Source organism: Betta splendens, chromosome 16 (genome assembly GCF_900634795.4).
Source record: "Betta splendens chromosome 16, fBetSpl5.4, whole genome shotgun sequence".
Lineage (NCBI taxonomy): Eukaryota > Metazoa > Chordata > Actinopteri > Anabantiformes > Osphronemidae > Betta > Betta splendens.
This window is the reverse complement of record NC_040896.2, coordinates 10893013-10919512: the sequence shown is the minus strand read 5'-3', so window position 1 is coordinate 10919512 and position 26500 is coordinate 10893013. Positions and strand designations below refer to the sequence as shown.

The 26500-nt window shown below is 47.8% G+C and overlaps 1 protein-coding gene across 4 annotated transcripts in view; it reads left to right on the top strand.

Moving 5' to 3' along the window:
• Positions 1 to 2868: 2868 nt before the first annotated feature.
• erfl1 (Ets2 repressor factor like 1) overlaps positions 2869 to 26500 on the top strand; it is a 40228-nt gene continuing 16596 nt past the window's right edge. The window contains exons 1-3 of one of the 4 annotated variants that reach the window (XM_029130119.3): positions 10583 to 10781; positions 13385 to 13479; positions 14204 to 14356. The gene's annotated coding sequence lies outside the window, so the exon portion shown is untranslated. Of the gene's footprint in view, positions 3622 to 3983; positions 4118 to 10582; positions 10782 to 13384; positions 13480 to 14203; positions 14357 to 26500 lie in introns of those variants that run through there. The other 3 variants (XM_029130120.3, XM_055503344.1, XM_029130118.3) reach the window with 3 other exon arrangements.

Below are 26500 nucleotides of genomic sequence, written 5' to 3'. Positions count from 1 at the left end.
ATATTCCAGTCTCTCGCGTCGGCTTTTGAAAAATGGAAAATTTAGCCGAGATTGATTCATTAGTTGACACGTTATAGGACGGTATAAGTATTGATCGCGGCCTGTCATGTCCCATCTCGGCTAATCGAAGCTGAGGCGCTCTGTCGATGGGCGCATTTTTCATAATTCCGTCGCCGGGGAGAGAGACCAGTCGGCAGAGGCGACTGCGAGGCACAGAGAGAAAGAGAGGAGAGTATGGGGGGCAGAAGAAAGATAGACGGGGGGAGAGAGATGACTCGGGGGGAAATAGGTAGGGGGCAAGGAGTGGAAGAGCGAGAAATAGAGTGAAAAAGAGGCATGGGGTAAAGAAGGTGGAAAACGGCGAGCGAGAGAGAGAGCGAGAGAGAGAGAGAGCGAGCGAGAGAGAGAGAGCGCGCCGCTGCGCGTGTCTGCGCGTGTGCGCACCTATACATGTTTGTCCATACGGCGTCTCCAGCCCAGGCCTCGGGGTGACGCGGAGAGGGAGCCACGGGGACGGGAGGCTATGTTAATGCGCAGGTATTGGGGCGTAGATAATTAATGCATTAACTAATTAAAGTCAAACGGGGAGATAACGAGGTGGAGGGAAGTCTACGGAAAAGGGAGAAGACGGCGGGAAGGAGGGAGGAGAATTAGGCCGACGACGGGGGAAGAAAGGGTTTTAATAGCGAGCGAAAAGATGCGAAGAGGTGTGAAAAGGGGAGAGATGAGGGGGGTGAAGGGGGCGGGGTGGCGCGTGGAAGAGCTCAAGGAGTGGAGGAGGTGGGGTGGGGGGTGAAATAAATAGAAATTGAATGGCTTGGGTGCAAGCAGAGAGAAGTTCTGAGGCGGAAAAAAATATAAAGAGGACTGAGAGAAGACACAACGACAATGATGGAGAAACTTTTGATAGTTGTGCAATTCGTTTGGAAAGTTGACGTGCTCAGGACTTATAAGTCCAACATAATGCCGCTCCTCTGGCAGTCTTGTCACGAGTTCCACAAATCCACGGGCCCCGTCAATCAACAAAAGGAGGTTGGTGGAAAGGAATGGAGTCTACCTGTTTGTCTTTTGGTCTAAAGTCTGAAACCCCCAGACGCCAGTGTTCCGTGTTGGATATAGAACTCCAGATTATAGGTCATCATATTGCTCGAGGATTCACACAGGCTTCGAAATAAATGTCAAGAAGGTGCTTTTGCTTTCCTCACATGAAAAAAAAACCCTCTGTCTGCCGCCATGCGAAGTGTCACAAACGGCAAAAATAAATTTCATCAATTTTAAAATAGTGTGGCAGAGACCTGGACAGTCCAGAAGGAGGCAGGAGGTCCTCAACACTGTCATTTCTTTCTGCACATTGGCTGCAGTTTGGAAGGTTGCAACTGTCATCTGGAGCATTTGCCTCCTCACAACAGACTGCAGTTATTAACCAAAGTGCTGGTTGATAATTCCGTAACAAACATGGATTCTAGCAAGAAAATAAGGGATGAGGTCCCGTCTGGTAAGAGGTTGTCAAGGAACCCGGAGCCAGTGGCTCTTCAGCACTTACCCCTCCAGCCGTCATAAAGCAACTAATTGGAATTTTGTCTCTGTGTTTACGTTTCATTTTGTCCTCCGTCTGTGGGACAGACAAGTAAATTATAGCTCAGCACGTTGTACGACGAGGCTTCAAGATTGTAAAAGAAAAAAATAAAGTTTCAAGCGCAGAACGGAATAAAGTCATTCAATGAAGGATTTCCAAAGACTCACTGGACCTTCAGAAGGTCACACCAGCAGCTCGGAGCCCAAGGAAGTCCAGCTTTCATAGAGGAATGTGCTCAACCATTTGTAAACATGTGGTTGTTATGCTAATTATCTTTATTTGGGTTGGAGATCACCTCTTTTTGACGTTTCCATTTTCATCCGTCTTTTAAGCACAACATGTACGCTGCTGGCTCATTAAGTGTCTTGCAACCAGAAGCACAGATGTGCTGAAAATGACACACCCGCATTGTGAGAGTGAAGCCGGAGCAGAGTGGGCTGTGGTACCAAGCGTGTGCTCTAAAATCCCGGGCAAAGCCATGTGAATCTCAATCCCATAATTGATTTTGATAAACTAACATGCATGGTGTGAGGAAGTCCTCTTGCATTGAGAGAAAATGAGAGTGTGTCCGAGAGGCCACCCCCAAATCAGCAATGATAAAAGTGGGGCTGAAATGGGTTGTGGGACGGAATCAAGAGAAATGAGATACACCAAATTAGAAGAGATTGGCCTGATGGACTTGGATTAGAAGGAAAAGAGGTATATAGAGAGAGGATGACGAGAGGAGGAGAGTGAGAGACTGAGTGAGTGCATATGTGGAAGATGGGGAGAATTGGAGGGGAGGGGGGGTCTCGGTACTTGGCAGTCTCTGGGTATCTCAGGTTCTCTCCGGCCGGGAAAGCGGTCGATATTTAATTGTTATTGCTAGCATGGAACGCACGGAAGCGGGGCCTGTACGAAAATTTCTCATTTATTTGGTATTCTTGTTTTCTCTCCCTTTCCTCCCTCCGACCGCCGCCCGCGAGCTGGAGGCGGGTGATGTGAGGCAAAGGGGCTCGCGCGAGGGAGGGGGGCGTCTGGTGTGCGCACCGGGGGCAAATGGAGAAAGGGGATGAGATCTTTGGGTGAAATCTGAAAGGGGGAAAAGCGCCGCGTCCTTCTCGTTCCAAGTTTAGTTTCTGGCTGTAGACGCATCACATCCACCCTCTGTCACCCCCGCGCCGCCCTCCCCCCTCCGCCCCCAACCCCCGCTCTGCTCGCTCCATCTACCCCCACCTGTCCAAAATGAAAAATCCGTCATTTTCATCAAGCGTCCAACCAAATATTATCTACACTCCATTCCCGAAGATCGAATCTTATTTAGGGTCGACGGGATTCGCCATCTGTTTTCAAATTTCATTCCTCCATGAACTTTATTTTCCCCCGACTTTGGACAAAATTATAACCTGATCGATCCGCTTTCTGGCCACCACCCGTCTACATATATTTTCCTTGTGCGGTCTCTTCCCAGTGCAGGTCAATTTTCTGTCTCAAATCCACAGGAACACGTGCAGAACGCAGCCTGCAGCTGATTCCAACTTAAATGCGGTGCGGCTGATGTGAGGTGGAGGCTCGGGCTCAGCGCCGTCTCTTTTCCTCCCCCCTCTCCCTGCGCTCTCATCCCTCCCTGCTCCTGGATCTCTCCCCCTCGCGCTCACCACGCGCACACCTGCCCGTTTCTCTTTTTAGGCTTTGGTGTCCCCGCTCGTGTAAACCACTCAGTACCGGTTTCGGACCGTGGCACTGGAATCCCCTTATTTTCCTGACAACTTTTTTGTGTTGCTCCGCGGACAACTTTTCTCTCGCTGTTGCCGCGCGCGCCGTTTCCACTATCTTTCTCATCTAAATTTTTTTCTCACCCCTTCCGGGCGGCATTCCCTCGCACCGCCGCTGACAGGTGACGCTATCGTAACAATGCACCAATGCACTTAAACGCAGAAGGAAGGATGCGCCGTCCGCTCAGTTAAATCGCCCTGATTACGATCAGTGCCTCGCGCGCGTCGACAGGATTCCCAACACTCCGGGAGGGAGCTGCTGGTCAAGTCAATGAAGGCGCCTCGGTGAAGGTAAGCAGCCCACTTCCCTGTTCTGTTGCACATAAGTGGCATTAATAATTGAGAAACGCGTATGTCAGAATAAGATTCTCATGAGAAACATAATGTACTTCGGTGCGCGGGAAACGTGCGCCTCTCCCGCGGACATTGATTGATGTAGGCTGAGCGTGCTCGCGCCGGAGAGTTGTCGAACAGCGCGCGCCCAGCAGCACGTCTCCTCGCGAATAGATCGGCAACAGTCCCTAAAAGGCTTCTGCTCTAAAGTGAAAACGTGCCGGCGCGTTGCGCTCGTAGCCCGCGACCTGCCGCGGCTCCGGGAGCGACGATGAGGCGGGAAGTTGGTGCCCGGCGAATGTGAAACCAGAAGCCTGAGCGCGTTCGGGAGAGTGGGACAGGAACTGTGGAGCAGCTTGTTTTCACTTCCTAAACTTGTCCAAGTCCAAACTACACGCGTGACCTCACTGACTGGTGCGTTGTGACGGGACGCGGATTCACCGTGTGCCTAAAGGTGAGCAAAAGTTCCCCATTCTCATGTAAATGTCCTAATTATAACCAGTAGCCACAGCTTTAAAAGTACCATCAGTGAGTCGCACGTTGGTTGTACTTTGTTTATTATCCATCACCTGCATTCATCCTTTGCTCCATAGACCGGTCGAGTGTAACTGGTGGAGGGCGTGATTAAAGGGAATTTCTTCATATTCTTGTGGCCTGGGGTGGTCCGCTCTGTTTGTGTGATTATGAAGTACTCCTTCCCAGAGAGCAGAGAGCTGAGGCTAATCTTTGATGTCCAGCTGATACTGGCTCCAGAGCTGCTGCTTTGATTTGGAATGGGAGAGCGCTGTTGTGAACCCGTGCCGTGTTTGGCTGCCGTTATATATGTTTGCAAGCTTTGGGGTTTGTTAATTTCAGGTCAGTGTCGGACGTCTGAGGATTTTAAGCCGTGGTACAACTCTCACAATTGCAGTTTCATTGTGGTGATTTTCCAAGATCACTTCCACATATTGTCTTTGAATGTAGGTTGACGCTTCTACTTTTTTTTATCACGGAAACCAACATTCTGAGGTATTGATCTGGAAACACAAATTAAATACTGGACTGATGCTCAGTGAATATGGTTAAAGGTCTAAAATTGCCTCTCCCACTCTCCCCCCGCTCATGAATCCTCTCCCCACTGAGCCGATGGAGACTGTCACCGTGACCTTTTCATTGATTTCAAGTTCGTGTCACACAAGGTCAAAAACATCACTTGTAAAACTGAGGCGGCTCGAGCTGTTTTTCTTCATTTAAAGATCAAAATCCAATGTGCAGCGTGAATTTATGCTATCATTAATGTGCCAGGAAATGAGGAATGACACCCGCGCCTGCGTTGGCCATGCAAAATGAAAAATGTCAGCCGGCGACAGTGCAACACTGCTGCAGTCGTTACACAGCGCGCGCTCGGCTGCGATGCCGCCGCAGCTTTGATTTGCAGAGCATCAGTGCTATTAAAAATAAAATCAGCTTGCATAAGCTGGGTTCTCATTCACATCCTATAGCAAAGTAAATGGATTGTAACAATTTGAGTCAAATAAAAGGTGTGTCGTCGTTCGGATTCAGTTTAATTTAGCGAGTCTTACTTTTCCCACTACATTTTATTCTTTCCACAGACAGAGATTTGTCTTTTCCAATCAGGAGCTAACGATAAATAGCTTCTTGCATGTTTCAATTCACATGCAGAGAAACATCATTTTTATTAGTCGATGGCTTCGTTATTGTACACAGTCCTCTCCAGCACCTTGTTCTATTGTAGCGCAGTCAACTGATAGTTCATATAAACCCTAAATTGCTAACGACACCGCTCCACATCGATATCCTGCTGTTCTTCTTGAAGGGATTGAAATGAAGCAGAGTAGCTTTGTTTAAGGCTTTGTCAAACTATATATCGCCATTCATCATGGAGGGATTCATCCTTTTGTTGGCTGGGGAACATTTGGATTTCCTGGGCCTGAAGAAGCAGCGAGTGGAGTAATCTGTAACACTGACACCCAACGTGGGGAGATTGACCTTGGCTTTTTAAGTCCGAGTTCCTCACTGGAGCTGACAGGAGGATATTTGGCTCCCACTGCTGCCTTATTTCCTCCTGTTTTGGCACCTCCGTATCCCTGAAGAAGAAATGTTCCTATTGACACTGATAATTTCTAAATCAATACTGTTTGTGCTTATTCTAAACGGCATTATATCCGCACCCTCTGTATGATCCAAGGCTTTGTGAGGGCCCAATGCAAGGGAGCGTCCCTCCATTGATTAGCGGCGCCACCTCCAACGCCCAGCTCCTTGCTTGCAAATGGTGCTGTAGTTGGGTGGCGTTTAAACAATCACTAAGCATGGAGCCAATATTTATAGAGACTTTAACAGGTTCGTAATTGTCAGTGGGAACCGTTCCACCAGGGGATAAAGACTAATAAAAGGCTCCATCTAGAGTTAGTCCTCATCCGCTGAGCGTAGACGCCGGCTCCATTCATTCCTCATCCACTTTATGGCCGCACCGACGTTTTACTGTTATTGGGTTAAAATCAAAGCATTAATGGACGCAAAGGGCAGCGGCAGTCGGGTCGGTCTGGGTGAAGTCCATAATCCACTGGGTTTATTTGTCTATTCACACAAGGAAGTTGTTAAAAAACATAATTTTATTCACTGACATCTGAAGACAAACAACTGTTTCAACCTTTATTCAGCACAACCTTCAATAAAACTTTATCCTCAATCTAAATTCGAAGCATACAATGCTTGTTTCCTTGACATCTGAGTAACATTTGTAATGAAACACCTTTTCTCTTGTCATGTGCATCTATGCTCATTATATTCATAAATACTAGTAAAATGTACAGCACGATAACAAGTGATGCCAAAGTTTGAAAACAGAGTTATTCAACCAGCCTCAATATAGTTGTTTACAGTGTGACGAGAATTTAAAGTCATTGTTTTCATGCCCTGCTTAGTATTTTTTTACTTTCTACACCCCGTGCTTTCTTTTCTGACAGTGCACCCCTGTTTTGGAGTCACTGACCCCCCTCGGCTCTCTCCTCTCCCAACCCGGTCTTTCACTTAACCCCATATTTCACAGCTGAACTACGGCTAATTTCCCCCCAGTCCTTTGAACAACGCTCTCTATACCGCTGGAGCACGCTTAATTACCCACAATTAAAGCCAAGCGCTAACGAGAAAATTGCTCTGTTATGAAATGACTTCAAAAGGACTAGCGTAAGTAGAATGGATTGGAGGGAAAGTTGGGTGGTAGCCTTAGGTGGCTGGGAAGAGCTTTTCTGCTGTGTTTTCCCCCTCCAGCTGTCTCAGTGGAAGGCAGTGAGCAAAGGCTCCACAGGCATCACCTGAAGCTGTAGACTGCACTGAACCACAGTGTTGCTACAGTAAAGCACACACAGTCACTCTAGTAATGGACAAGAGAAACTTTGTTGTTTGAGACGATGCTGTTGTCTGTGGAGAGGCTCTAGTGGCCACTGTGAATGTGACCTATAGTATAGTATCTGGCACAAGTCCATTAACTTGCAGCGTGGAGCTGCTGCAAATCACACTGCTGACCAGGAGCCCCCCAAGAACTGGGCAAATGGAAGCTCAGCCTTCAATAGAACAACTCGAACTCAGGTCAAAAGACGTGGGATCTCCAAATGTCATGAGGCTTCATTAGTAGCATTAACACATCATTCAGTGCAACATGTGTATTTACTACCACTGCCGGTCAAAACGTCTGCAGCTGAAAAGATCTACACTTGTTGATCTATGAATGGGATGAAAGTGCTTCACTTGTTCACAGCAAGGTCTGGATTATCATGAGTATGAAGAGCTTGTTCTTTGTCTCGTAATTATGTATTATAGTGTGTGTATAAATATAGTATTATATTACTTCTAGAACTTTTCTTCATTGCCTTTAGCTTCACTCGACAGGGACAAAAACCAGATGTCTCCATCTCTGGTCATTTAAACCCAAAACCCTACAAGGCTACAAAAATAAGACCTGAGGGTAAAATGTATATATTTGTCATTTGGTCAAACAGGACCTTTTAAGTTGTAGCTTTTCAAATTATGACCTATATGACAGAAACACGACTGACAGACGCCATAGGAACAAACAAACATTCAATGAAGGTGCGTAACGTTGTCGTAACACGGCGGCATTGTTGCGCGACAGCAGCCCAGATGTCGGTGCATCCAGCGTCGCACACCTGACCACAAAGCTCAGCCTTCCCCACCGTCACCCGCACCCCCACCCCCCACCTCCCCACCCAATCCAATCTGCAGACGGCAAAACGAAACAAATAAACACTAATTCGTATTATTTACGTCCAGTTTACAGCGCGTGGCGCGAGGCGTGAGGGGGAGGAGGCGGCGCTATGCGCTATATGGTGGGTGGATAATTGTAACAGAGGTAGTAATAAGTGCAGCAGCTACAGTGATAACAATTAGATTTGATTTCATTTGAGAATGCCTCCACAGCTGCTCCCCACTCACCCCCTTAACCCTCTTCTCCCCCTTTCCCCCCCTCTCCCCTCCCCCCCTCCCCTCCCCTCACTCCTCTCCCCCTAGATTAAAGTGGGTGTGTTAATTCCGTGGTGTAGCGATCGAACAGCTCTGGCAACAATGGGAAATGGGTTATTGATCAGAACAGCTCAGATTAAGACTAGGCAGTGGAGCTCTTTCTTGCTCTCTTTCCCCTCCTTTTCTCTCCATTTCCCACCTTCTTCTGCCTGTCTTCCTGTCTGTCCTGTTTGTGTCACCCCCCAACAGCCCCCCCCCCCCCCCCCCCCCCCCCCCCACACACACACACACACCCCTCACGGTTGATGCTCTCTTGTGTCTCTCTCAAACCCACAAAGAAGAGTGTTTGCATGTATAAGTGAGTCAAGGCGTCTATGAGAATTTCCTCCTTCCTTCCTGTCCTTTCTCTCGCTCGCTCTTCGTTTCCTATCTCTTATTCTGCGCCGACAAGAACTTCTTAATCTCTCATCCCGTTTGTGAACAATAAATTCATATTTTTTTTTTACGCCCAGAAACCAACAAGTCTAAAGCTGTTTTTGAAATATAATGCACAGTATGGTTTTAACACTTCACTCTAGTTCCATTTGACGTCCACTCACGGGACATTTTATATCAATCAGTCACAGTGAGGTCCTGTGTTGTGCCACAATTAAAATCCTCCCTATCAAAACGGCTCACATACCAAAATTAGCTGTCATGATCAGGCAGCGGGACGGAACACATTGGATTTGCATTGAATAGACATAAAACATACCAAATGTGAGGAGACAGCAAATCCATACAGTGAAAAGTGAGCTAAGAATCCCCTGCTCTACTTATATTAATTAACTCAGTCAATGGGGATGTGATAGGTCAGTTATTCATCCTCTTCCAGCGCCTCCCCACTCTGTCACATATACCTCACAGGTGTCAGGGGCTCAAACGCTCCAGCTGCTGAGCAGAGATCACTGGGGGAAAAACGCACACACCCGACAGCGGATGGTGATGTGAGCTGGTCTGTGATCAGCCCTCGAGTTGAGAGCTGGTAAATGTATATTTACTTACACTTCTCTACTACACTGAACACACACACACACACACACACACACACACACACACACACACACACACACACACATCAATATTGCCATGACCTTCAGGGGACTTGGAGTATTGGCAAAGCTTTCATCTGTTAAGTGTGTGAGAGTGTGCGATATTCGCTGCTATTGACACACACACACACACACGCTCAACACAGAAGAAAACACAGTGGGTGTAGCTCTGTGCAGGTGCTAACCCACCCCAGACCAGGACTAGGTGATGGGAAGGTGTCAGCTGCAGGGGTTAACACGCTGTGATGGGAGAGTCAGCTGAGCCGCTGACACTAGAGGGCGATGAAGAGGTGACTGGGCCGTGTCTGGGTGTGGTGATGCCCCGCGCGTGCACGGCCACTTCACACCCACGCTCCTTCAACTCTTATAGCTCTTGTTATTCTAGTAGAATTAGTTTGTTATTTAAAACTGAGAGGCGCAACTGAGGTTCCGCTAAATATTAATATTCCTACATTAATTAATCTGCTGGTTGTTTTCTCAGTTAGTCGCTTGGTCTTTGAAAGGTGAGACATACTAATGTAACAGAGCCAGCGTTGACGTCTTCAGCTAACACATTACGTTTTTTAACTGTCGCTGCGTATAATGTTGGCAGAACCAGAATCTGGATCTGTTCTACTCTTCTCTCCCACACGCACCAGAACATCTTCCTTCCGGGTTTAGTCTCCGTTTTCCTCCACGGGTCTCTTCTTCTTCTGTCCTGATCCCCTGGAGGTTCCAGCGGTTTATCTAATTGATTATTAAGTTGCTGATTGGAGATCAATTAAATAATTAAAGTTTGTTAAGGGCAGAGTCGATTCGCTGGCACACGGGCCGGGGCACCCCCTGCTCAGTTCACCCGTATTGTTGCAGGTGTGAGCCTGATTCTACTTGTGCGGATGGTTGGATAACGTTGAAACCATTTTCTTGCGGACTTTGCTGTGTGAAAACACGTTACGCACAACGGTTCACCGGAGTGGCCGCTTCAGTTTCAGTTTTGGTACATGCTTCATGTTGAGCAACTTCGGGGGTCAACGCGACGGCGAACAGTGAGTCCATAGATAGAGGTGAGACCGGGGGGTGGACGTGCTCCCATTGTGTCCTGAAAAAAGTCCTGAAAGCGAAAACACGGCAAGACACACGCCGTATTACACTGCACTCTCTCTCTCCCACACACACACACACACACCTCATATATGAGACACAGGAGCGGAAACGGGTCGAATCCTACTTCAAATTCTCTTTCCTCTCGGCTTGTCGACCGGGGAAAACAAACCGACCCGAGGCACAGCGAATGGGGATTTACTAATTAACTACTTACACACGCACGCACACACACAGGGAGAGAGAGAGAGAGAGAGAGAGGAGAGAGAGGGCGCGATGCACACCTCCTCTGCTCCCTCCTCCCCTTCCCCTCCCTCCCTCTGCGCTCCGCTCCGGGTTCAGGTTGCCAGTTCTGCTGCCTCTCCGGTCGCTGGCTCGCTGCGCCGCCCGAGTGAATGCGTGTGGATAGACTGGTCGCTCATCAGCCGGCGAGCGCTTTGACGCCAGAACCTGAAAATAAAACTGGAGGTATGAGGTCTTACGTTCCGTTCATTTTTATACGTCTTTACATATTTGTCGTTTTTCCCCCCTTAAATTGTGAATTGTTTTTTCTAGACGGGAAAAGTTGTGATTGTGTGATCTCTCGGAAACGTGGCGATAGGTTTCATCCGGTGACATTGTTGATCAGTGCTGTGAGGAGTTTGCAGTGTTTTGAACAGTTGAGTTCGTCGCGCTCGGGGTTGAGGGTTGGATTCCACAAAAGTTGCACCGTGCGTAAATTGCTTATTTAGCGGCTCCGACGTGCTTTAGTTTATCACATCTCCCCTTGTTGTGAATGCCAAATATTACACTCGCATCATTTGCAAATACAGAGGAGATAGAAAATAATTACGCAGATTGTGGCGCCAGGTGTTTGAAATCCTCGGCGGCACCAAAGCGCTCTGACGTCCGTCGGCGTTGGCCCGCATTAGCCTCTAAGTGTCTATTTGTTAAAGCGGCCAGCCCTCACCTCCACGCCGCCGCATCCATCAGTCAATTAAACAGTTACTCACACACGGCGACGCGCGGGACCTCAGCCGGCGCGTCTCTTTCTGTCTCTCTGGCCCGTGTGTGTGTGTGTGTGTGTGAGCGTTTGTGAGAGTTCATCCCAACCATCGTTGGCATCTGCAAAGGCTGAACCCTAGTTTATTTGTATTGTGCGTCTTGTTGTCTGTAGCCTGTTCTCTGGTGTCAATGATGCGTTTTAAAAATGTGATGGAAGTTGTTTCATTGCACCTTCGCTCCGCTGCTTTGTCGTGTGTGGTTTTCTTCTCTCTCATCCTATAATTTTTCCACCATAGACTCCCACTTCTACACCAAAACACATTTGCCGCCCGTCGTAATGTTCCAAGCGGCTACAAACTCTGGGAGTGTCTGTGACCGACTGTCAGTGTGTTCACCCAGGGAGAAAAGGTGAAGTTTACGCCGACAGGAGTGAAGCTCATGGTTTTTCCGTGTGTGTGTGTGTGTTCAGTCTCGCTTGAGAGTTTATTTCAGTGGGCACATCGATACAGTGCAGAGACAACTTGAAAAAATATTTGGAATAATCTTTATGTGTATTCGCTGCTCTCTCCCTCAGATTTTTTCTCTTTTTAGGTGTTTACCCCCTCCAACTTTGATGCATATTTATGTGCGCTGTGGGTGTACTCCATCAATTATTTGTGCCAGTATATTTCCAGATAAACAGTGTTTGTAAATCAATACATGCATGTAACTATTGCAGATTAAGAGATCGATCAATAGATCCACTCTAACCCCGACCAATGTTGTTTTTCTGATGTCAGTTATTCACATCTAACTTTACACGACGCCAGCGTGCCTCAACAAACTTTAAAAGTGTTTGTGTTTGCGTGAGTGAGTGTGGGCCAGTCGTGCCTGGAGAAGTGAGGAAGCGAGGAAGCACGAAGCTAATTGGATTTGCTGTTGACAACAAGCTAATTAACCAAATAACAAATATAATATTAATAATAATAATAATAATAATAATAATAATAATAATAATAATAATAATAATAATAATAATAATATGTTATTATTATTAGTTATTACAGTATTAAATATGGTTTTCATTATTGCTTCCTTTCAGTTTTTTTTCTTTAAACTCTACAAGCAGTGAACCGTCAGTCTTTATTTTCTGTGCCCGTGTTTCTGTAAGTTTTAGACCAACGTGTTGAATCTTTCCTCCCGTCTGTTGTGCTAAGGCTGTTTAATTGGATTATTTCTCTGGGTTCGTGCCGCCTCTCGCCGGCCGCCTCATCCGTCTCTCTGCTGTCAATACTTTGTCGGAAATATTTCCGACATTAAATGGCATTTGGGGAAATTTTTCCTCACGTCACTCACCCTCCCCTCCTTCACCCTTCACCTCTGCACCGCTTGCTCTGAACTCGTTAACCCGTCCAATTACATTTGTCATAGTATCAGCGCTTTAGCGCTGTCGCTGTTTATCTAGACTGTGCTGGCAGAAATTATACATGTCCTAAATATTAAAAGCATTTCTGCAGTTTATTATAGAAATATAGAAATTGAAAATTTATAATTATTTTCGTTTCAAATCATTATTATTATTATTATTATTATTATTATTATTATTATTATTATTATTATTATTATTATTATTATTATTACGGCACGGACGGAAGTTTATTTCTTTAAAGCGTATCTTTTTATTAATTCGAAATTTTACGTTTTTACCTCAAGATACATATTTTAGCCTGTCAACTTATGAAATTGAATTGCCTAAATTGAATAAATATATATATATATAAGATATATAGAATTAGGTTTAAATATTACAACATAAATAAGACTGAAGTCCGTAATATGTAAACTCAGAGTTGCTTCGAAAGAAAATGAGATTGAGTAGCTTTAATCTGTTTATTTTGAGCTGCCCTTAATTTAATCCTAATTTTTTTATATTGTTTTAGTTATTGTTGTTTGATTAATTACTATAATTTTAGAGAAGTTCTGTCCATTGAATGCCCAGTCAACTTTCCTTTTTTTCTGAAAAGATGAATTAAAAGTTTGATGTAACCTTCTTTTCTATTTTTCTCTCTACTTAGTTTTTTGTTCTCCCTTCTTCTTTTTGGAAATAGACTATTGGCTTTCTGTTATTCATCAATGCGGTCGACCTATGGGGGCTCTCACCTCTCCTCATCTCCATCTCATTCGGAAAAGAAACTTCTGACAGGTGCGAGAGGCGGGTTTGATTTTTTAAAAATGCTCTCATCCTTAATGTGTTGTCATCTGGAAAGCAATTTCGTATGATCAAAGTGCGGCTAGTTAGTGCGGTCAATATCCTTTCCAGCAAGCTTCGCATATATCGATAACAAGACAGCAGAAGCGGAGCCTCTCGCCGAGCTGCATTCAGGGCCTCTCTCGCTCTGTGTGCCGATAAACCGAGATACATCCCGTGCGTAAAAAGAGCTCTAACCTCGTATATACATTTTAGTAGGATTAGATATAAATAAAGCACAATTATAAGACACTCTAGGGATTTAGTTGGAATATTGCAAAGACACCAGCCCGGGAAGAGAAAATATCAAGAGCGACAATGTCATTCATAAATAAGTGCCAAAGGCGCACAGTTTAAGTCATTACAGGAACATTATAGTGATTTTCTCATGCTGGCATCTCGCCTCTCTTCTCTGCCTCCGTTACAGTTTGACAGTAAAGAGTAAATAAGGTGATTGATCTGTGGCTATGAGGCAGCAGTGGTCCTGCGGGAAAACAGCACGAAGCAAGCCCCGAGATCGGCTCCACTCGTCCCAAAACATCACCTGTCCCCAGATTTATTTTTTCGTGACTTATAAAAAGTTTTATATATGATTTGCATGAAAAGATTAAGGTGAACCTAACAGGGGAAGAGAAATGTGCAATTCCAACAGTCATAAACGTGTTATTGTGTGTTTTAGTGACGCCTTTTTCCAGTGCCACGTCAGCACTTCCCCCTCGCCGCCTCCTTCTCGGGTCGGAACGAGCGTGACGGACTCCAAATCCCGTCCGAGAGACGTGATCGGGCTTCGGCCTCAGGTGCATCTCTGAGGCGGGGCGACGCGGAGGTCCAGGTGGGCGAACTTCCTCTTCCTTTCTTTCACATTGAAGTTGCGCATTAATTGGAGAAATGCAGCACATTTTTACACTACACTGAGTTGAGTCAATAATGTATATTCAGGACAGTAATTGTGAAACATGCAGATCTATATGTCATAGGTTTTTAGAGGGGTGCACGTTTTAATTTTTATGAGCCTATTATGTTAAGATTGCACGTTAATATTGTGAAATGTGAACTTTATGATTCCCCTTAGTTTTGTTTGCATCCGGTTGTAAATGTACATTTATATTTTTTTATTTATATGTGTATTAATAACATTTGGATTTATTACCTAGAAAACACTCTGATCTGTTGTTTAATTAGCTTCAAGGCTTTGGTGTTTTTATTTGGGAAACACATTTTCTTTGGTGCTGAAAATGTGTCAGCTGTGAACCTTCTGTCATGGGAGGTGTCTGTCGCAGCTGTAGCCCCTGCTCTTACTGCCCTCATGCAAATCCTCCTTAAATATGTCAGCTCTTAATTCATCCTGCCTCATATGCAGGATGTGTGATTCATTATTCAGCATCCACTACGTTTGATAGCAGACACGCTTCTACCTGTTACACTGTGAGCCTATAGGGCAAGTGAAGGACTCCACTATATCTTCCCCACCATCTCTAAGCTTCAGTGCCCCCCCCCCCCCCCCCCCCCCCCCCAGTGGCCCTCACACCCCTGTCGTCTCTCGCTACCACACCTGGTAACTACAAACTTGTAGATGTATCCATCTATCTCTCTATCTAGCCTGTCGGCAGTTAGTGGAGTGGCTGAGAGACTTGCAGGCGTGAAAGGTCAGTTAATCAATAGCGCACAATTTGACAAATCCCAGCGACTCTTATCATCCTCACGGGCATTTAGGGCCGAAAGAAGGACCACCGAGATAAATGCTTAATCCCGACTACACTGTGAGTTAGAGAAAGACCGAGAGAGGACACGCTGTGCTGTGAAGCAGATGGTCCTGCGGAGAGGTTGCGAGGTGGAGTGTGTGTGTGTGTGTGTGTGGGGGGGGGGGGGGTCAGCTGGAGAGAAGGCAGAAATACTAGAAAAAAGAAGATATGGAAGTGGATGAAAGCAAAACTGTGAGGTGAACGAATGTCCCCACGTTTGAAAGTGACAGATACATCTTTTCGCTCTCGCGATCAGAAGACCCGGTGACTTTGTGGCGTCCAGATCACAGGCGGTGCCTCAGGCGGAACAGGCCGAGCACGTGCCTCCTGGGCCGACGCAGGAACCCCGGTTCGCTCGCGCTCGCGTCTCTGCCGTGGTGTTGAAACCCGAGGAAAACCTGAGGAAAACGAAGGTGTACGAGTGGCTGGATCCTCCTGTGGCACGTGAGGCCGCCTGCAGCAGAGTGCAACCAAGAGGAAAATGAGCTTTGGTCCACAAGGGTGGCCTCGCTTCCCTTCGGTTCTGGAGACGTATGAGGGTTGGAAGGTGGCACAACGTTGTGCCCTTTTACCCTTAACAAGGCTTAGCTCAGCAGGACTCGTTGAACTGTAACGCAGCTTTTCACTTTTTACTGTAGGTGTTTTTGGCATTAACTCCAATAGGGGAAATGTGCTGTTCGTGTGTTATTTACGCACGTGTGTGAGGGAACTGCATGGGCAACCACACAGACACACACTGATGTCCCTTATCTCCATCTCAATACAGGTTCAATGTAATTCAATTTAGATTAGTTGCACTGGCATGACAGCTGATACCTAGTATTGCCAAAGCACTTAGGAAGCAATGACAAGACCACATCGACTTCTAACACTAACACGCTGCAACCGGCCAACCTTGTAGAGAGTCTATAAACACACATGGAGAGACAACGTGGAAGAAAGGGGGCGATGAAGTGACAGCCGAGTCAAAGAGATTTAGGCAAAATCTCATGATGATGAAGCCGCGGGATGATAGAAAGTTGTCGAAAGAGTGTGAAAAGAGCAGGGGAGGGGTGACGAAGGGACCCGGATGACGAGCAGCGTCGCAGCATGACAAAGTGCATCCAAAAGCAGTAAAGAATGACTGACGCACGGGGAGAGGGTGGAGGAGGGAGGGAGGGAGGGAGGCGAAATGGAGAACGGAGCGAAAAGAGGCAAGAAATGCTGCGACAGAGCTGGGATGAGCAGGAAGAAACAGCTGGAGGCAGGAATAAAAGAGGAGACAGGAGATAAAGGTAGTGAGGGAAGGAGGCCAAGAAGGGATAAAATGTATAAGAGTGATGTACGAGAAGAGGGGAGAGGAAGAGATTTAGTAGAAGAGAGATTAAGTCAAGTTGTCCCCGGTCAGTCATTAATCCGATTTAAGAGCAATTAAGGTGAGACTGATTCCTTCCTAGAGAGAGAGAAATAGATGGAGAGGGCGAAGAGAGGGGGGAGGAAAAGAGGAGACAGCGAAGCGGACGAGAAAAGAGTGATTGAAAGAGAAAAGTGGGAAAATAAAACAGGTGTCTAACCTCTGGACACCAGTTAGCGGGCAACGCAGGGGCACTTCTCACACAGGTACAACAGGGAAACAAGGCGAAATGGTTCCAGCCGGTGAAATGCATGAAATCAGACTTGAAATGAGCTCGTCCCTCGTGGAGGAGGTCGACGCGAGAGGCGAGCCGGGCTCCGCGCCGCCGTCCTTTGACTAACAGACATCGCTCTGTGAACACACCGCGGATTTCCCATGAGCTCCGGTTCCTACAGAACCACCCCCTGACGCCGCTGACAGAGGCCTAACGTGAATGCAACCAAGCAGGACCCCCCGTCCGCGAGAGCGTTCCCCCGAGGCCCTGGAGAATTAGAAAGTTGCCTCTAAGGTGAAACTACAGTGGCCGCTTCCCTTTTTGTCCACAGGAGACAGAGCAGGGCAGAGGAAAGACACACATAAGGCTCCGTTCAATGGAAACGGGAAAAAGAAGCGCTCCCCTCTTCCTCCTCTGCCGCCGCCTCCTCCTCCTCCAGTCCCTGCTCGGTCTGCCCAGTTGTTCCAGATGTGTATCGGGGGTCTCGGGGTCGACAGAGGGGTCCCTCCACCGCTGTAGCGTTTCTGTGTCTACTGGGAGATGGTGGTCCCGATAGCGGGGGCCGTCTGACACGTACACAACAGTACATAAATCAAGCGCACGCGTCCGCGCGCCCGCTCCATTTATCTCCCACTCAAGCAGCGCGGCGATAGCAGCCGGCGCCGCTGAGGCTGCGAGCGAGCGCGGGGTTGCGCTCCGTCTCGTTAAGTGGGAGAGGCAACACGGAGCCGTGAGAGGTTCGCTCCCGCCGCCGCCGCCGCCGCCGCCATTGTTGGGGCCTTTGCAGCGCCGCGGCCTCTTTTGTTTGGCGTTTTTAAACAGCGGGCCCCGAGCGCGTCCGTGATTGCCGGTGCGCACGACGGCAGGACAACGGCGCGTGATCACGACGAATGCGCCAAATGGAATTCCATGGATTGTGTTGTTCGACATCTTCGCCCTCTGAATGGAAAGGATTTTTACATGACTTTGTTGACTTAACTAGAGCCCCTCACCGTCACAGCCAGAATTAGCTTCCACGCGTGTCTTTATTTGCTATTTCTCTCCCATCAAGCCTCTCTTTATATTCCGTGGTGCATCTATTGCTGCGCACCAATCTGCAGCCCATCAGAAGCGCCAGATTGAGAGGCCATTTGGCTGCTGTTGACAGGAGGGAGCAGCTATCGACAGAGCCCTGCCGGGGAGGCGTGTCCGCGGCCCCGCGTCCAAAGCGTTTGTGGCATTTATTACACTGTAGCAGTGGTCCTCGTAGCGCTCACCCTGCATGCTACTGCCATAGGGATCAATATGCACTGGGTTAGAGAGAAATGGACCATCTGATGCACACTCAGAGAGGGGGATGAGGTAAACGCAGCAGGGAGGGGTGGGGTAACAGGGGATTTCAAGGAAAAAGAGAGGAACGGGCTTGAAAAAGAGGCGCTGGCGAGACCAAAAGAAGGACTAGAGAGGAGAGGAAATGATTAGAGGCATGGTTTAAAAGAGACAGAGGCGCAGAGCTGCCCAGAGCGGAGATAGATAGCAAAGGAGAGAAAGTGGTCAGTGGTTGAAAAAGACGTTCAGCGGGGAGAGAAAACAGATTGGAGTGAACAAGGAAAGACGCTGAAAAAGAGGAAGGCTCTGGACACAAGGGAGGATACGCGCAGAAAAGGAAAAAAGACATAAGGGAAGGGGAGAATGGGCGATAGGAAGGGGGGCAGAGAGAGAGGGGTGCAGGGGAAGGATGAGGAGGAAAGGGGGGGTGGGGGGTAAAATTTCCATCAGGTTTTCAATTGGGGCGGATCAATAGTGTATTAGAGCTCACCTTGACCCCGTCTCTCCCCCCTTCTCCCAGCCCGGCACACGGGCCAAGCTACTCTCCCTCACAGCAGGGGACGGAGAAGGGGAGAGATTGCATTACGGCCTCCCTTTCTTGGACCAAAGTGGCAGAAAATGGCACAATAAAAGCAAGGGCGAGCAGAGGGAAGGAGGAAAAGTAAGTCGCGGCAGGCAGAAACGGAGGCGGCGGCGGCGGACGCGGGGTGAGGGTGCGCGGGGCGAGCCGGGGGAGACACCGGCGGGTCCCTTGGATCCAGCCTCCCTGCGAAGGCTGGGTGCTGGGACCGGAGTCGTAGAACGGAGGCAGTGGAAGCCGATGGCACCAAACACATGGTCCACACGATGATATTAGTGTTAATGGGGATGGAGGTGGTCAAACGTAGGCCTGCTTAATGTTCTAATATTGCACCAGTGTTTACAGATGTATCCTCAATTTGACTTTTTAATTTGATTTTAATTGAGAACTTTTAATATATGTGACTTAACGCTCGCAGGTGTTTTTATCCTTAAGGATTTCTGGTCGTAGTTGGTACCAGTGAGTTTCAGAACCAAGCATGACGTCTGTTTAATGTACCGTTGGCTGCGTTGTCTGTCGACTCTCGGTGGGTTTGAAACCGCACAGTCCCTTAAATAAACTCGTATATCAAACTTTTTCATCACGACGACGTTGTCGTTTTCTGACGAAACGACCAATTTAGCACGGCGGGAACCGCCGCGTCCGTAGCGTGGAGCCGCAACGTATGCCGCGTCTATTTTCACATGACCTAGATGGATAATAGGAACACAGACATGCTGACAATCGGCCGCACATACATGAGGCTCATAGGGCGCCCTTCATCAGCGGAGCACAGCGAGACGTGGAGCCGTGAGGAGGACAGACGCGGGGGCAGAGAGCGCGTTGATGGGGTGGAGAGGTTGAATAAAAAAATTGATCTGGGAATTTAGCATTTAGACACAGTTTATAAAGGGATATAGAGAGGAGGCAGAGGGGGAGGACACTTAACTTTACAATGGGTCAGCTTTGCCCATGTGGCCAACTGTAACCCTGACGCCGTGCCGCGTGTGCCGCTTCGTGCACGCGTCCCCGGAAACAAACACGAGAAGAACCGCGGCGGAGCGTCTTCGGCGATCCGTCTTCGGACGAGCGTGCGATTCAGCTGTTTCGACAGGAGCTTGTTTGTAAAAGCGCAGACCCACTCGTGGCACCGTCCTCATCTCTTCCCCACGTTTCCTAATGCTGTTCCTATTGTCACCTATCCACACTCCGGTGCACATGCACACTCCAAGACGCCCCGACAACAGCGCACGCGCGCACGCGCGCACGCACCCCGTGTCAGGCGCACACGCAGGAACACACGAACTCTGTCCCACTCGCTGAGGGGGAGAAAAGGAAAGAAAAGAGGAGAGAAAAAAGAAATCGATCGCCGGGGATAGTGGTGCGCGTCGGAGGATCGTATCTTGTCAAAATAATATATTACCCTCATCCCCGCCTGATCGATGCGGTGGATTAGGGACGGAGGGCTCTCTCTCTCCCCTCCTCTCTCTCCCTCTCTTTCTCCCGGGTGCTTGGTGCAGTTTAATATTTACCTCCGTGAAAGAGCGGCCGCGACGGCTCTCAGCCCTAATTGATTCCGACACATGGGGCTCTGTGCTCGGGCTGCGGATGAGAGAGGGAGGGCTGGCTGGAATGCAGAGGGAGAGGTGGGAAAAGAACGAGCGGAGGAGAAGGGGAGCAGGGCGGAGAGAGGGCGAGAGGACCGGGAGGTGAGGCAGCAACGGTGGAAACAGCAGAATGGTGGAAATGGGGATGAATGCATGTTTATTTCAGCGAGGGGAGAACAAAGTGGAGGGAAAGTGAACATCCCACGCGGACGGTTGGAATTGATAGATGAAGTAAAACCCAGGGAGGTCAGGGAAGGTGCAGTTGGAAAGATGGAAGATGGAGGTAGAAGCCGGCACGAGGGATGAATGGAAGAGATAGCGGAGAGGAAACGGATCAGGAAGAATGAGGGAAGTGGAAATGGGACAACACGCGGCATGCGAGGGCGCACGGGAGGAGAAACGGGGGGGGCGAGCAGAGCAAACGAGGGGGGATTAAGAGAGCGACACCAGGATGGATGGAAACGGAGGAGTGAAACACGACGGGTGGAATGGAGGGCGCCAATAAAACGGGGGCCGGCGACGGGGAAGGAAGAAATAGGAGCATGATGGGAAAAAAGAGCCCGGCCCAGAGGTGACAGAATGATATCAGGCGGGATAGACAGAAAACAGGAGTGATAGCGGCGCGGGAGGGGGGGAGGCGGGAGGGGGGAGGGGGGAGAGGGGCCATATTTTGCGTTGAAGGAACTGGCCTGTCACGCTGTTCCGCCGGCGCAGAGCGGCTCTATAAAATACAGGCGGCAGGCGGCTCGCGTCGGGTGACTTATGTGTATATCTAGGCTTTGTCAATATTTCTTTCTGTCTTCCTCCCCCCGTCCTCCCCCCGTCCTCCCCCTCGTGCTCCCGTGCGCTCGTCTCCAAACTCCAGTCGCGCCTCCGCCGCGTCCTCGCGCGCGCCCGCGACGCGCCTCGAGCCTTTGAGCCCGGGCTCCCGCGTCGCCGGGGCGACTCCGGGACCTGGCAGGCTCACATCCGCCAATGATCCCCCATCACGAGACAATGCAGGCGGGACGACGAGCCTCGCGGTCAAATTGACATCATTGACAGAGTGCCAACACGCATTCCTGCCATTGATGTTCATGTTATAAAGGCCCTGGGCCCCGGAGCCGGCCGCCGGGGCTTCGCATCCATCGCATCCACCAATGTCTTTCTGCACGTGCTCGTGCGTGTCTTTTCGTATGTGTGTTCCTAGAAGCACCGGGTGGTAGCCTGATTTATTCATGCGTTCCCAGGGAGCGCTGCACCTCCTCTTTCTCATTTGGCCGGGTTTAGTATCCTGAGCACAGGTCTGTGGAGACCTGAGTCCACGGGGGGCGAGACTTCCTGCAGATACTCTGGCCCCGTCTACAACTGGTGGACACTTACAAATTAGCCCGCTCTGCATTTCATGTATATTCATTAAGCAAGCAAGCAGGAACAGCTCTGTCTCGCCGAACATGAGGCTGCTGCCCAGGCTTTGAGTTGTGGGTTCGACTGGAAACGACTTGAAAAGCAAAAACAAGTCATGTTTGTTCACCGCTGCCTGTGAACTCATTCGGAGAGACAGGGAAACGTTGCTCGGCTGCGGCTCAGATTGTGATATGGATTAGCTGTGAGCGGCCATCATGAGTCATCATGGGTGCGTGTCACCGTGGAGAAGGAGAAGAGAGAAGCGGATCAGGACAGAGAAGCTGCACCTGACGGCGCCGCAACTTATTTATTTCTGCAGAACAAGCTGAACATTTCCAATCCGTCCCCGTGACTTCCTCCGTCTCCTCGCCGCTCGCCCTCTTCCGCTCTCTCTCTCTCTCTCTCTCTCCGTTCCTGTGTCTGTTCTTTATTTACACCTCTCCCCCGCGCTCTGCAGTGGCTCAGGGAGCGGTAACAGAAGTGTCACTTGTCATTATTGGTCTAATTCAGTAATCCGTCATCGCACACTCACTGTATGCAGCGCATTATACGCCGGCACAGCAGGTGTAGTGCGCGCTGAGGTGGAGATTCGATTTGACACGCGCACACGGGCGGGACAGGCGGGGTGTGTGTGTGTGTGTGTGTGTGTGTGTGTGTGTGTGTGTGTGTGTGTTTGAGTGAGTCCATAGAAGAGTGTGGAAAAAGGAAACGCAGAAGAGATGTAGAGATTGAATTCTGGTGTGTGTGTGTGTGTGTGTGTGTGTGTGTGTGTGTGTGTGTGTGTGGGCTGATATGACTTTAGCAGAAAGGCAGCTGAGCACTGGGAAGAGAATCCACAGACAGACTAGACACACAATAGAGACGGTTGATTGTGAGTTTCTTGTTGACCTGACATAAAACCCAGTCAACACTCAACAGCTGAATGTCCTTGCCTGCTTCATTGTCTCTAGTTAAACAGCATCCCACTCTGTTTGCTCAGAGTCTCAGATGTTAATTGTTCTAATTCTTAAGTCGGTGCCTCCATAAGGTGAAGCTGGAACCGACTGCGTGTGTCAGGAGTAAGTCCTCAGCGACTGCGCTCCACTCTCACAGGTCATCACTTCGCAGGTTTCAGCTTCAGCAAAACTGGACTGTTCCCACATCAAACGGCATCGACTGCATTCATTTTGTTCGCCTGCTCTCTGTGTTCAGGTGAACTTAGTTCTACCTCACTTGAGGACAGTTGCAAAGAAAAAGCATTTTTCATGCGGTGCTGGCAGGGCCCCGTCCCTGGGGTCCCGCTGCAATGCACTCTGGGTAGGAGAGTTTTTTTTCCCTCTTTCCTCTGAACTAGTGAGAGAGACGGGCTTAGAGTTTGTGATGGTGAAGCTTCCCCTTCTCTCTTTATCAGTGGCAATTTGTATGTGAGCGCTCACCTCTGTCGTCCCAGTGGGCACGTGGATTTTATCAAGTTCTTAACCCCACAAGGCTCCAAATCCGGTTACCACTGTAAGCGTTTTAAACTGTTTAAAGCATCAGAATGCTCCGTGCTGCGTCCCAGGGTGTGTTCAAATCACACCCAGACCACACAGAATCATATGAGCCTAACTGCATTTACTTTACTTTCTCTTCTTATTTTGTTTTTGCTTCATATAACACCTGCCATTTCCACCGGTTTATCAGACTGCGGCTCCAAGCCGACTCCGAGGGGATTCGGTACTATTAGTTTGTGATGGTCTCACGGTTTATCTTTAGTTTTATTGATTCATTTTCATCATTTCTCTTTCCATTAAGAGCAAGTTAGGAAAATATAAAGCTTTAATGTGATTTGACTGTCCTTCAACTTTTTGTCTTTGGATTTTTACAATAGAGTCTGATATAACTTGTTGTAAGATTGAATCTCATTCATCTGTTAATTTGAATACACCTAAAGGTCCATGTCATGGGCTTTATGTCCGTTGTCATTAATGGTTAGAATTGATGTGATGGTCCAAATTTAAGATCAACCTTAATTCTAAAGCTTAAAATTGTCTCCAAGTGGAAACGAATCACTGTCTCATTGTCTTATAGTGGTACGAAGTTCACATGAAGAACAGTCCAATTACTGCAGAGAGAAAGAATACATGTATTCAATCTTCCTATAAGTGGTCACTTCAGCTTCAGCTTTTTAACCTAAAAACAGGTCACAACATTATTGTGAATAAACACGTTTTGTTTTACCTCCTGTCACTTTAAAAGCTCTCATCTTCCAAAAGATTTTCTCAAACAAAGTTGTAACTTGGCCTCGACTCATTAAAACCTTCTGTCAGTTTTCATCTGAGGAAAACTTGCAGGTGTTTGTTGTTTTGTTTTGTATTATTCAGCTTCACTGTGAATTATTGCGTCCTATTGACACGGAAACGCCGACGTCAAACTCAAGAGTCATGTTCAATTGTTGCCGTTCAACAGCGTGCATTGGCTGCTACCTTGTGAAAGAACGCTGGTTATAGGTCGCTGTTTAACTGCCACCGTGTCTTTTTTACCGCATCCCGATCTGGGTCTGCGTCTCTCCATCACGTACTGACCTCATTTCCTTCTTGGATCTCACTCGCTTCCTTCACAGAAGGCCAAACAGCCAGTAACAGTTTATCAGTGACCTTTAATTTAATGTACTGTAAACACAAACCTATAAAACTGTAAAGGCGTTCATCTCATCTCGCTAATTGATACTTGAGTTTATTGTATTGGGGTTAAATTGGTTTTATTCATCGCGGCTGCTTGTTTGATGATCGTCGCTGACTAGAGGTTTATTTTCCATTATATGATCAGGGTCGCTCAATACAGTCAATAGCTGCTCCTCAGTGGCTTAATACGTCCATACCGCACAGCCACTAGGCCTTATCATAGCGCATCACATTAATTATTGTAATATTCCCTCTGGGAACTGTTATGTCAGATAATGTTTTGGATTATAACATTTACATTAAAGCCTTCGTAATATTCACATACGCCGATTCTGTAACAACGCATTAAAGATGATTCCGCTTTGTTTGTTTGTTTATTAGCAATACTATGCTCAAATTTAAAATAGTGGAGATTTAAAATGGAGGAGAGATGCGGAAGAGAGGAAGAGGCGATAGGAACGAGGAGGGAAGTAGAGAAGGAGCGAAGGAAGGAAAGTGTTTGAATTATTATCCTGTATATGCTTGAGTGGACATGAGACAGAGAGCAAGGGGCGATATGGCGAGCTGCTGAAGAAAAGATGAGAGGAGAGCCCGAAGGTAGAGACAGAAGAGAGAGAGAGCGCGCGCGAGAGAGATAGGAAGGGGGAGATAAAGGGAGGGAGGGGGGAGAGCGGATGATGAATGGATGGAGAACAGGGATGAGAGACGGAGCAGCATGAAAGAGTATATGCGGTGCGCGGTCCCGCTCCAGGATGATGAAACGTTAATTAAAGTAAACGAGCTACCTGAGCTCCCCGGCTAACCCCCTGTCACACTGTGTCAGGAGACAGAACGCGGGGGAGAGGGGAGGGGGGACGGGGGAAATTTGACTGAACACGGGGAGAAGTTGGATAATCCAGATGTGGCTGCGGCTCAAGGTTGATCGCTGCCGCTGTCGCGCGTGTGCACACACGCACAGGCGCAAATGTCAGTGTTCTTTATTCCAGGCTGCACGCGCATATGTTTTGATTCTGGTGTTATTGTCCTCAGCATCTGTGTAAACTTTTCCGTCCTTTCGGGTGGACTTCACTGTTGGACGTTTGAAGTTTTTTTCTGAGATCTTTCTACGAATGACTTCACGTCCAAAATGTACAAAAACGTCGACATTTGAAAATCCGGTTCCCGAAGGCATGATTTTCGTTATTTAATGCACAAAAATCATAGGCGCTGATTTCCAAGCCATAATTGCTTATAGAAACTTCCTATTCTCGTCCTGTTCCTCCTCTGTGTATAAAATCCTCATTTCCCGTTCAGTCCACGCAACGTTTTATCCGCCAAGATCACCTTTGTTTCTTTTTAATGCTCATATTCATTCAATTAATCTGGGCTCTAATTCGTTTATATATTTATTTACTCGGTCTCGCTATCACTCTCTCCTTTTTTCATCTCTCTCCAACGATTATCCTGGCGTCTAATTAGAAATCGATGCTTCTGGCCCGGCGGGTATTTGCAATGTGTTTGTGGACGTTGAGAACAATTCCCCGGACAGAAAAGACTGAGAGAAGAAAGAGAGAGGAAGAGGAAACGCTACACTACGCTGTGCTGTGCGCGTACGCACGCACGCACGCACGCACGCGCACATAGGCACATATTCTGACAACTGGCGCTACTGCTCGCAGCTATTCTTTGTAAAAAGCATAGGCTAAGTTTAAAAAAAGAGAGAATGCAGGGAAAGGAAAAATGAAAAGAAAATCATTTTTTAACGACTGACGCCAGGGATTTGTGCAGAATTGTTGAGGAGTGTTTCCCCGTCTTTTAGGAAAACAAACAAATCTCGAAGTGGAAAAGCACTTTAAATGTGATGGCCTGCGTATCACCCCAGCACGAGCTTTGTCAAGAATCCAGAGAAGCAATTAATCAGAACGCCTATATAGCTCTACATAATTAAAACGTATATTATTATTATTATTATTATTATTATTATTATTATTATTGAAATTATTTTGGCTTGGTTTCTAATTTCATCTTCATGTTTGCATATACTTTTTTAAACTAATAGATCATCATTTTATATATGTGCCATAAAATAGCAAGTAGAAAAGTTTAAATATCTAGTGGGAAATTTTGACTTTTCCACCCTGTCCCT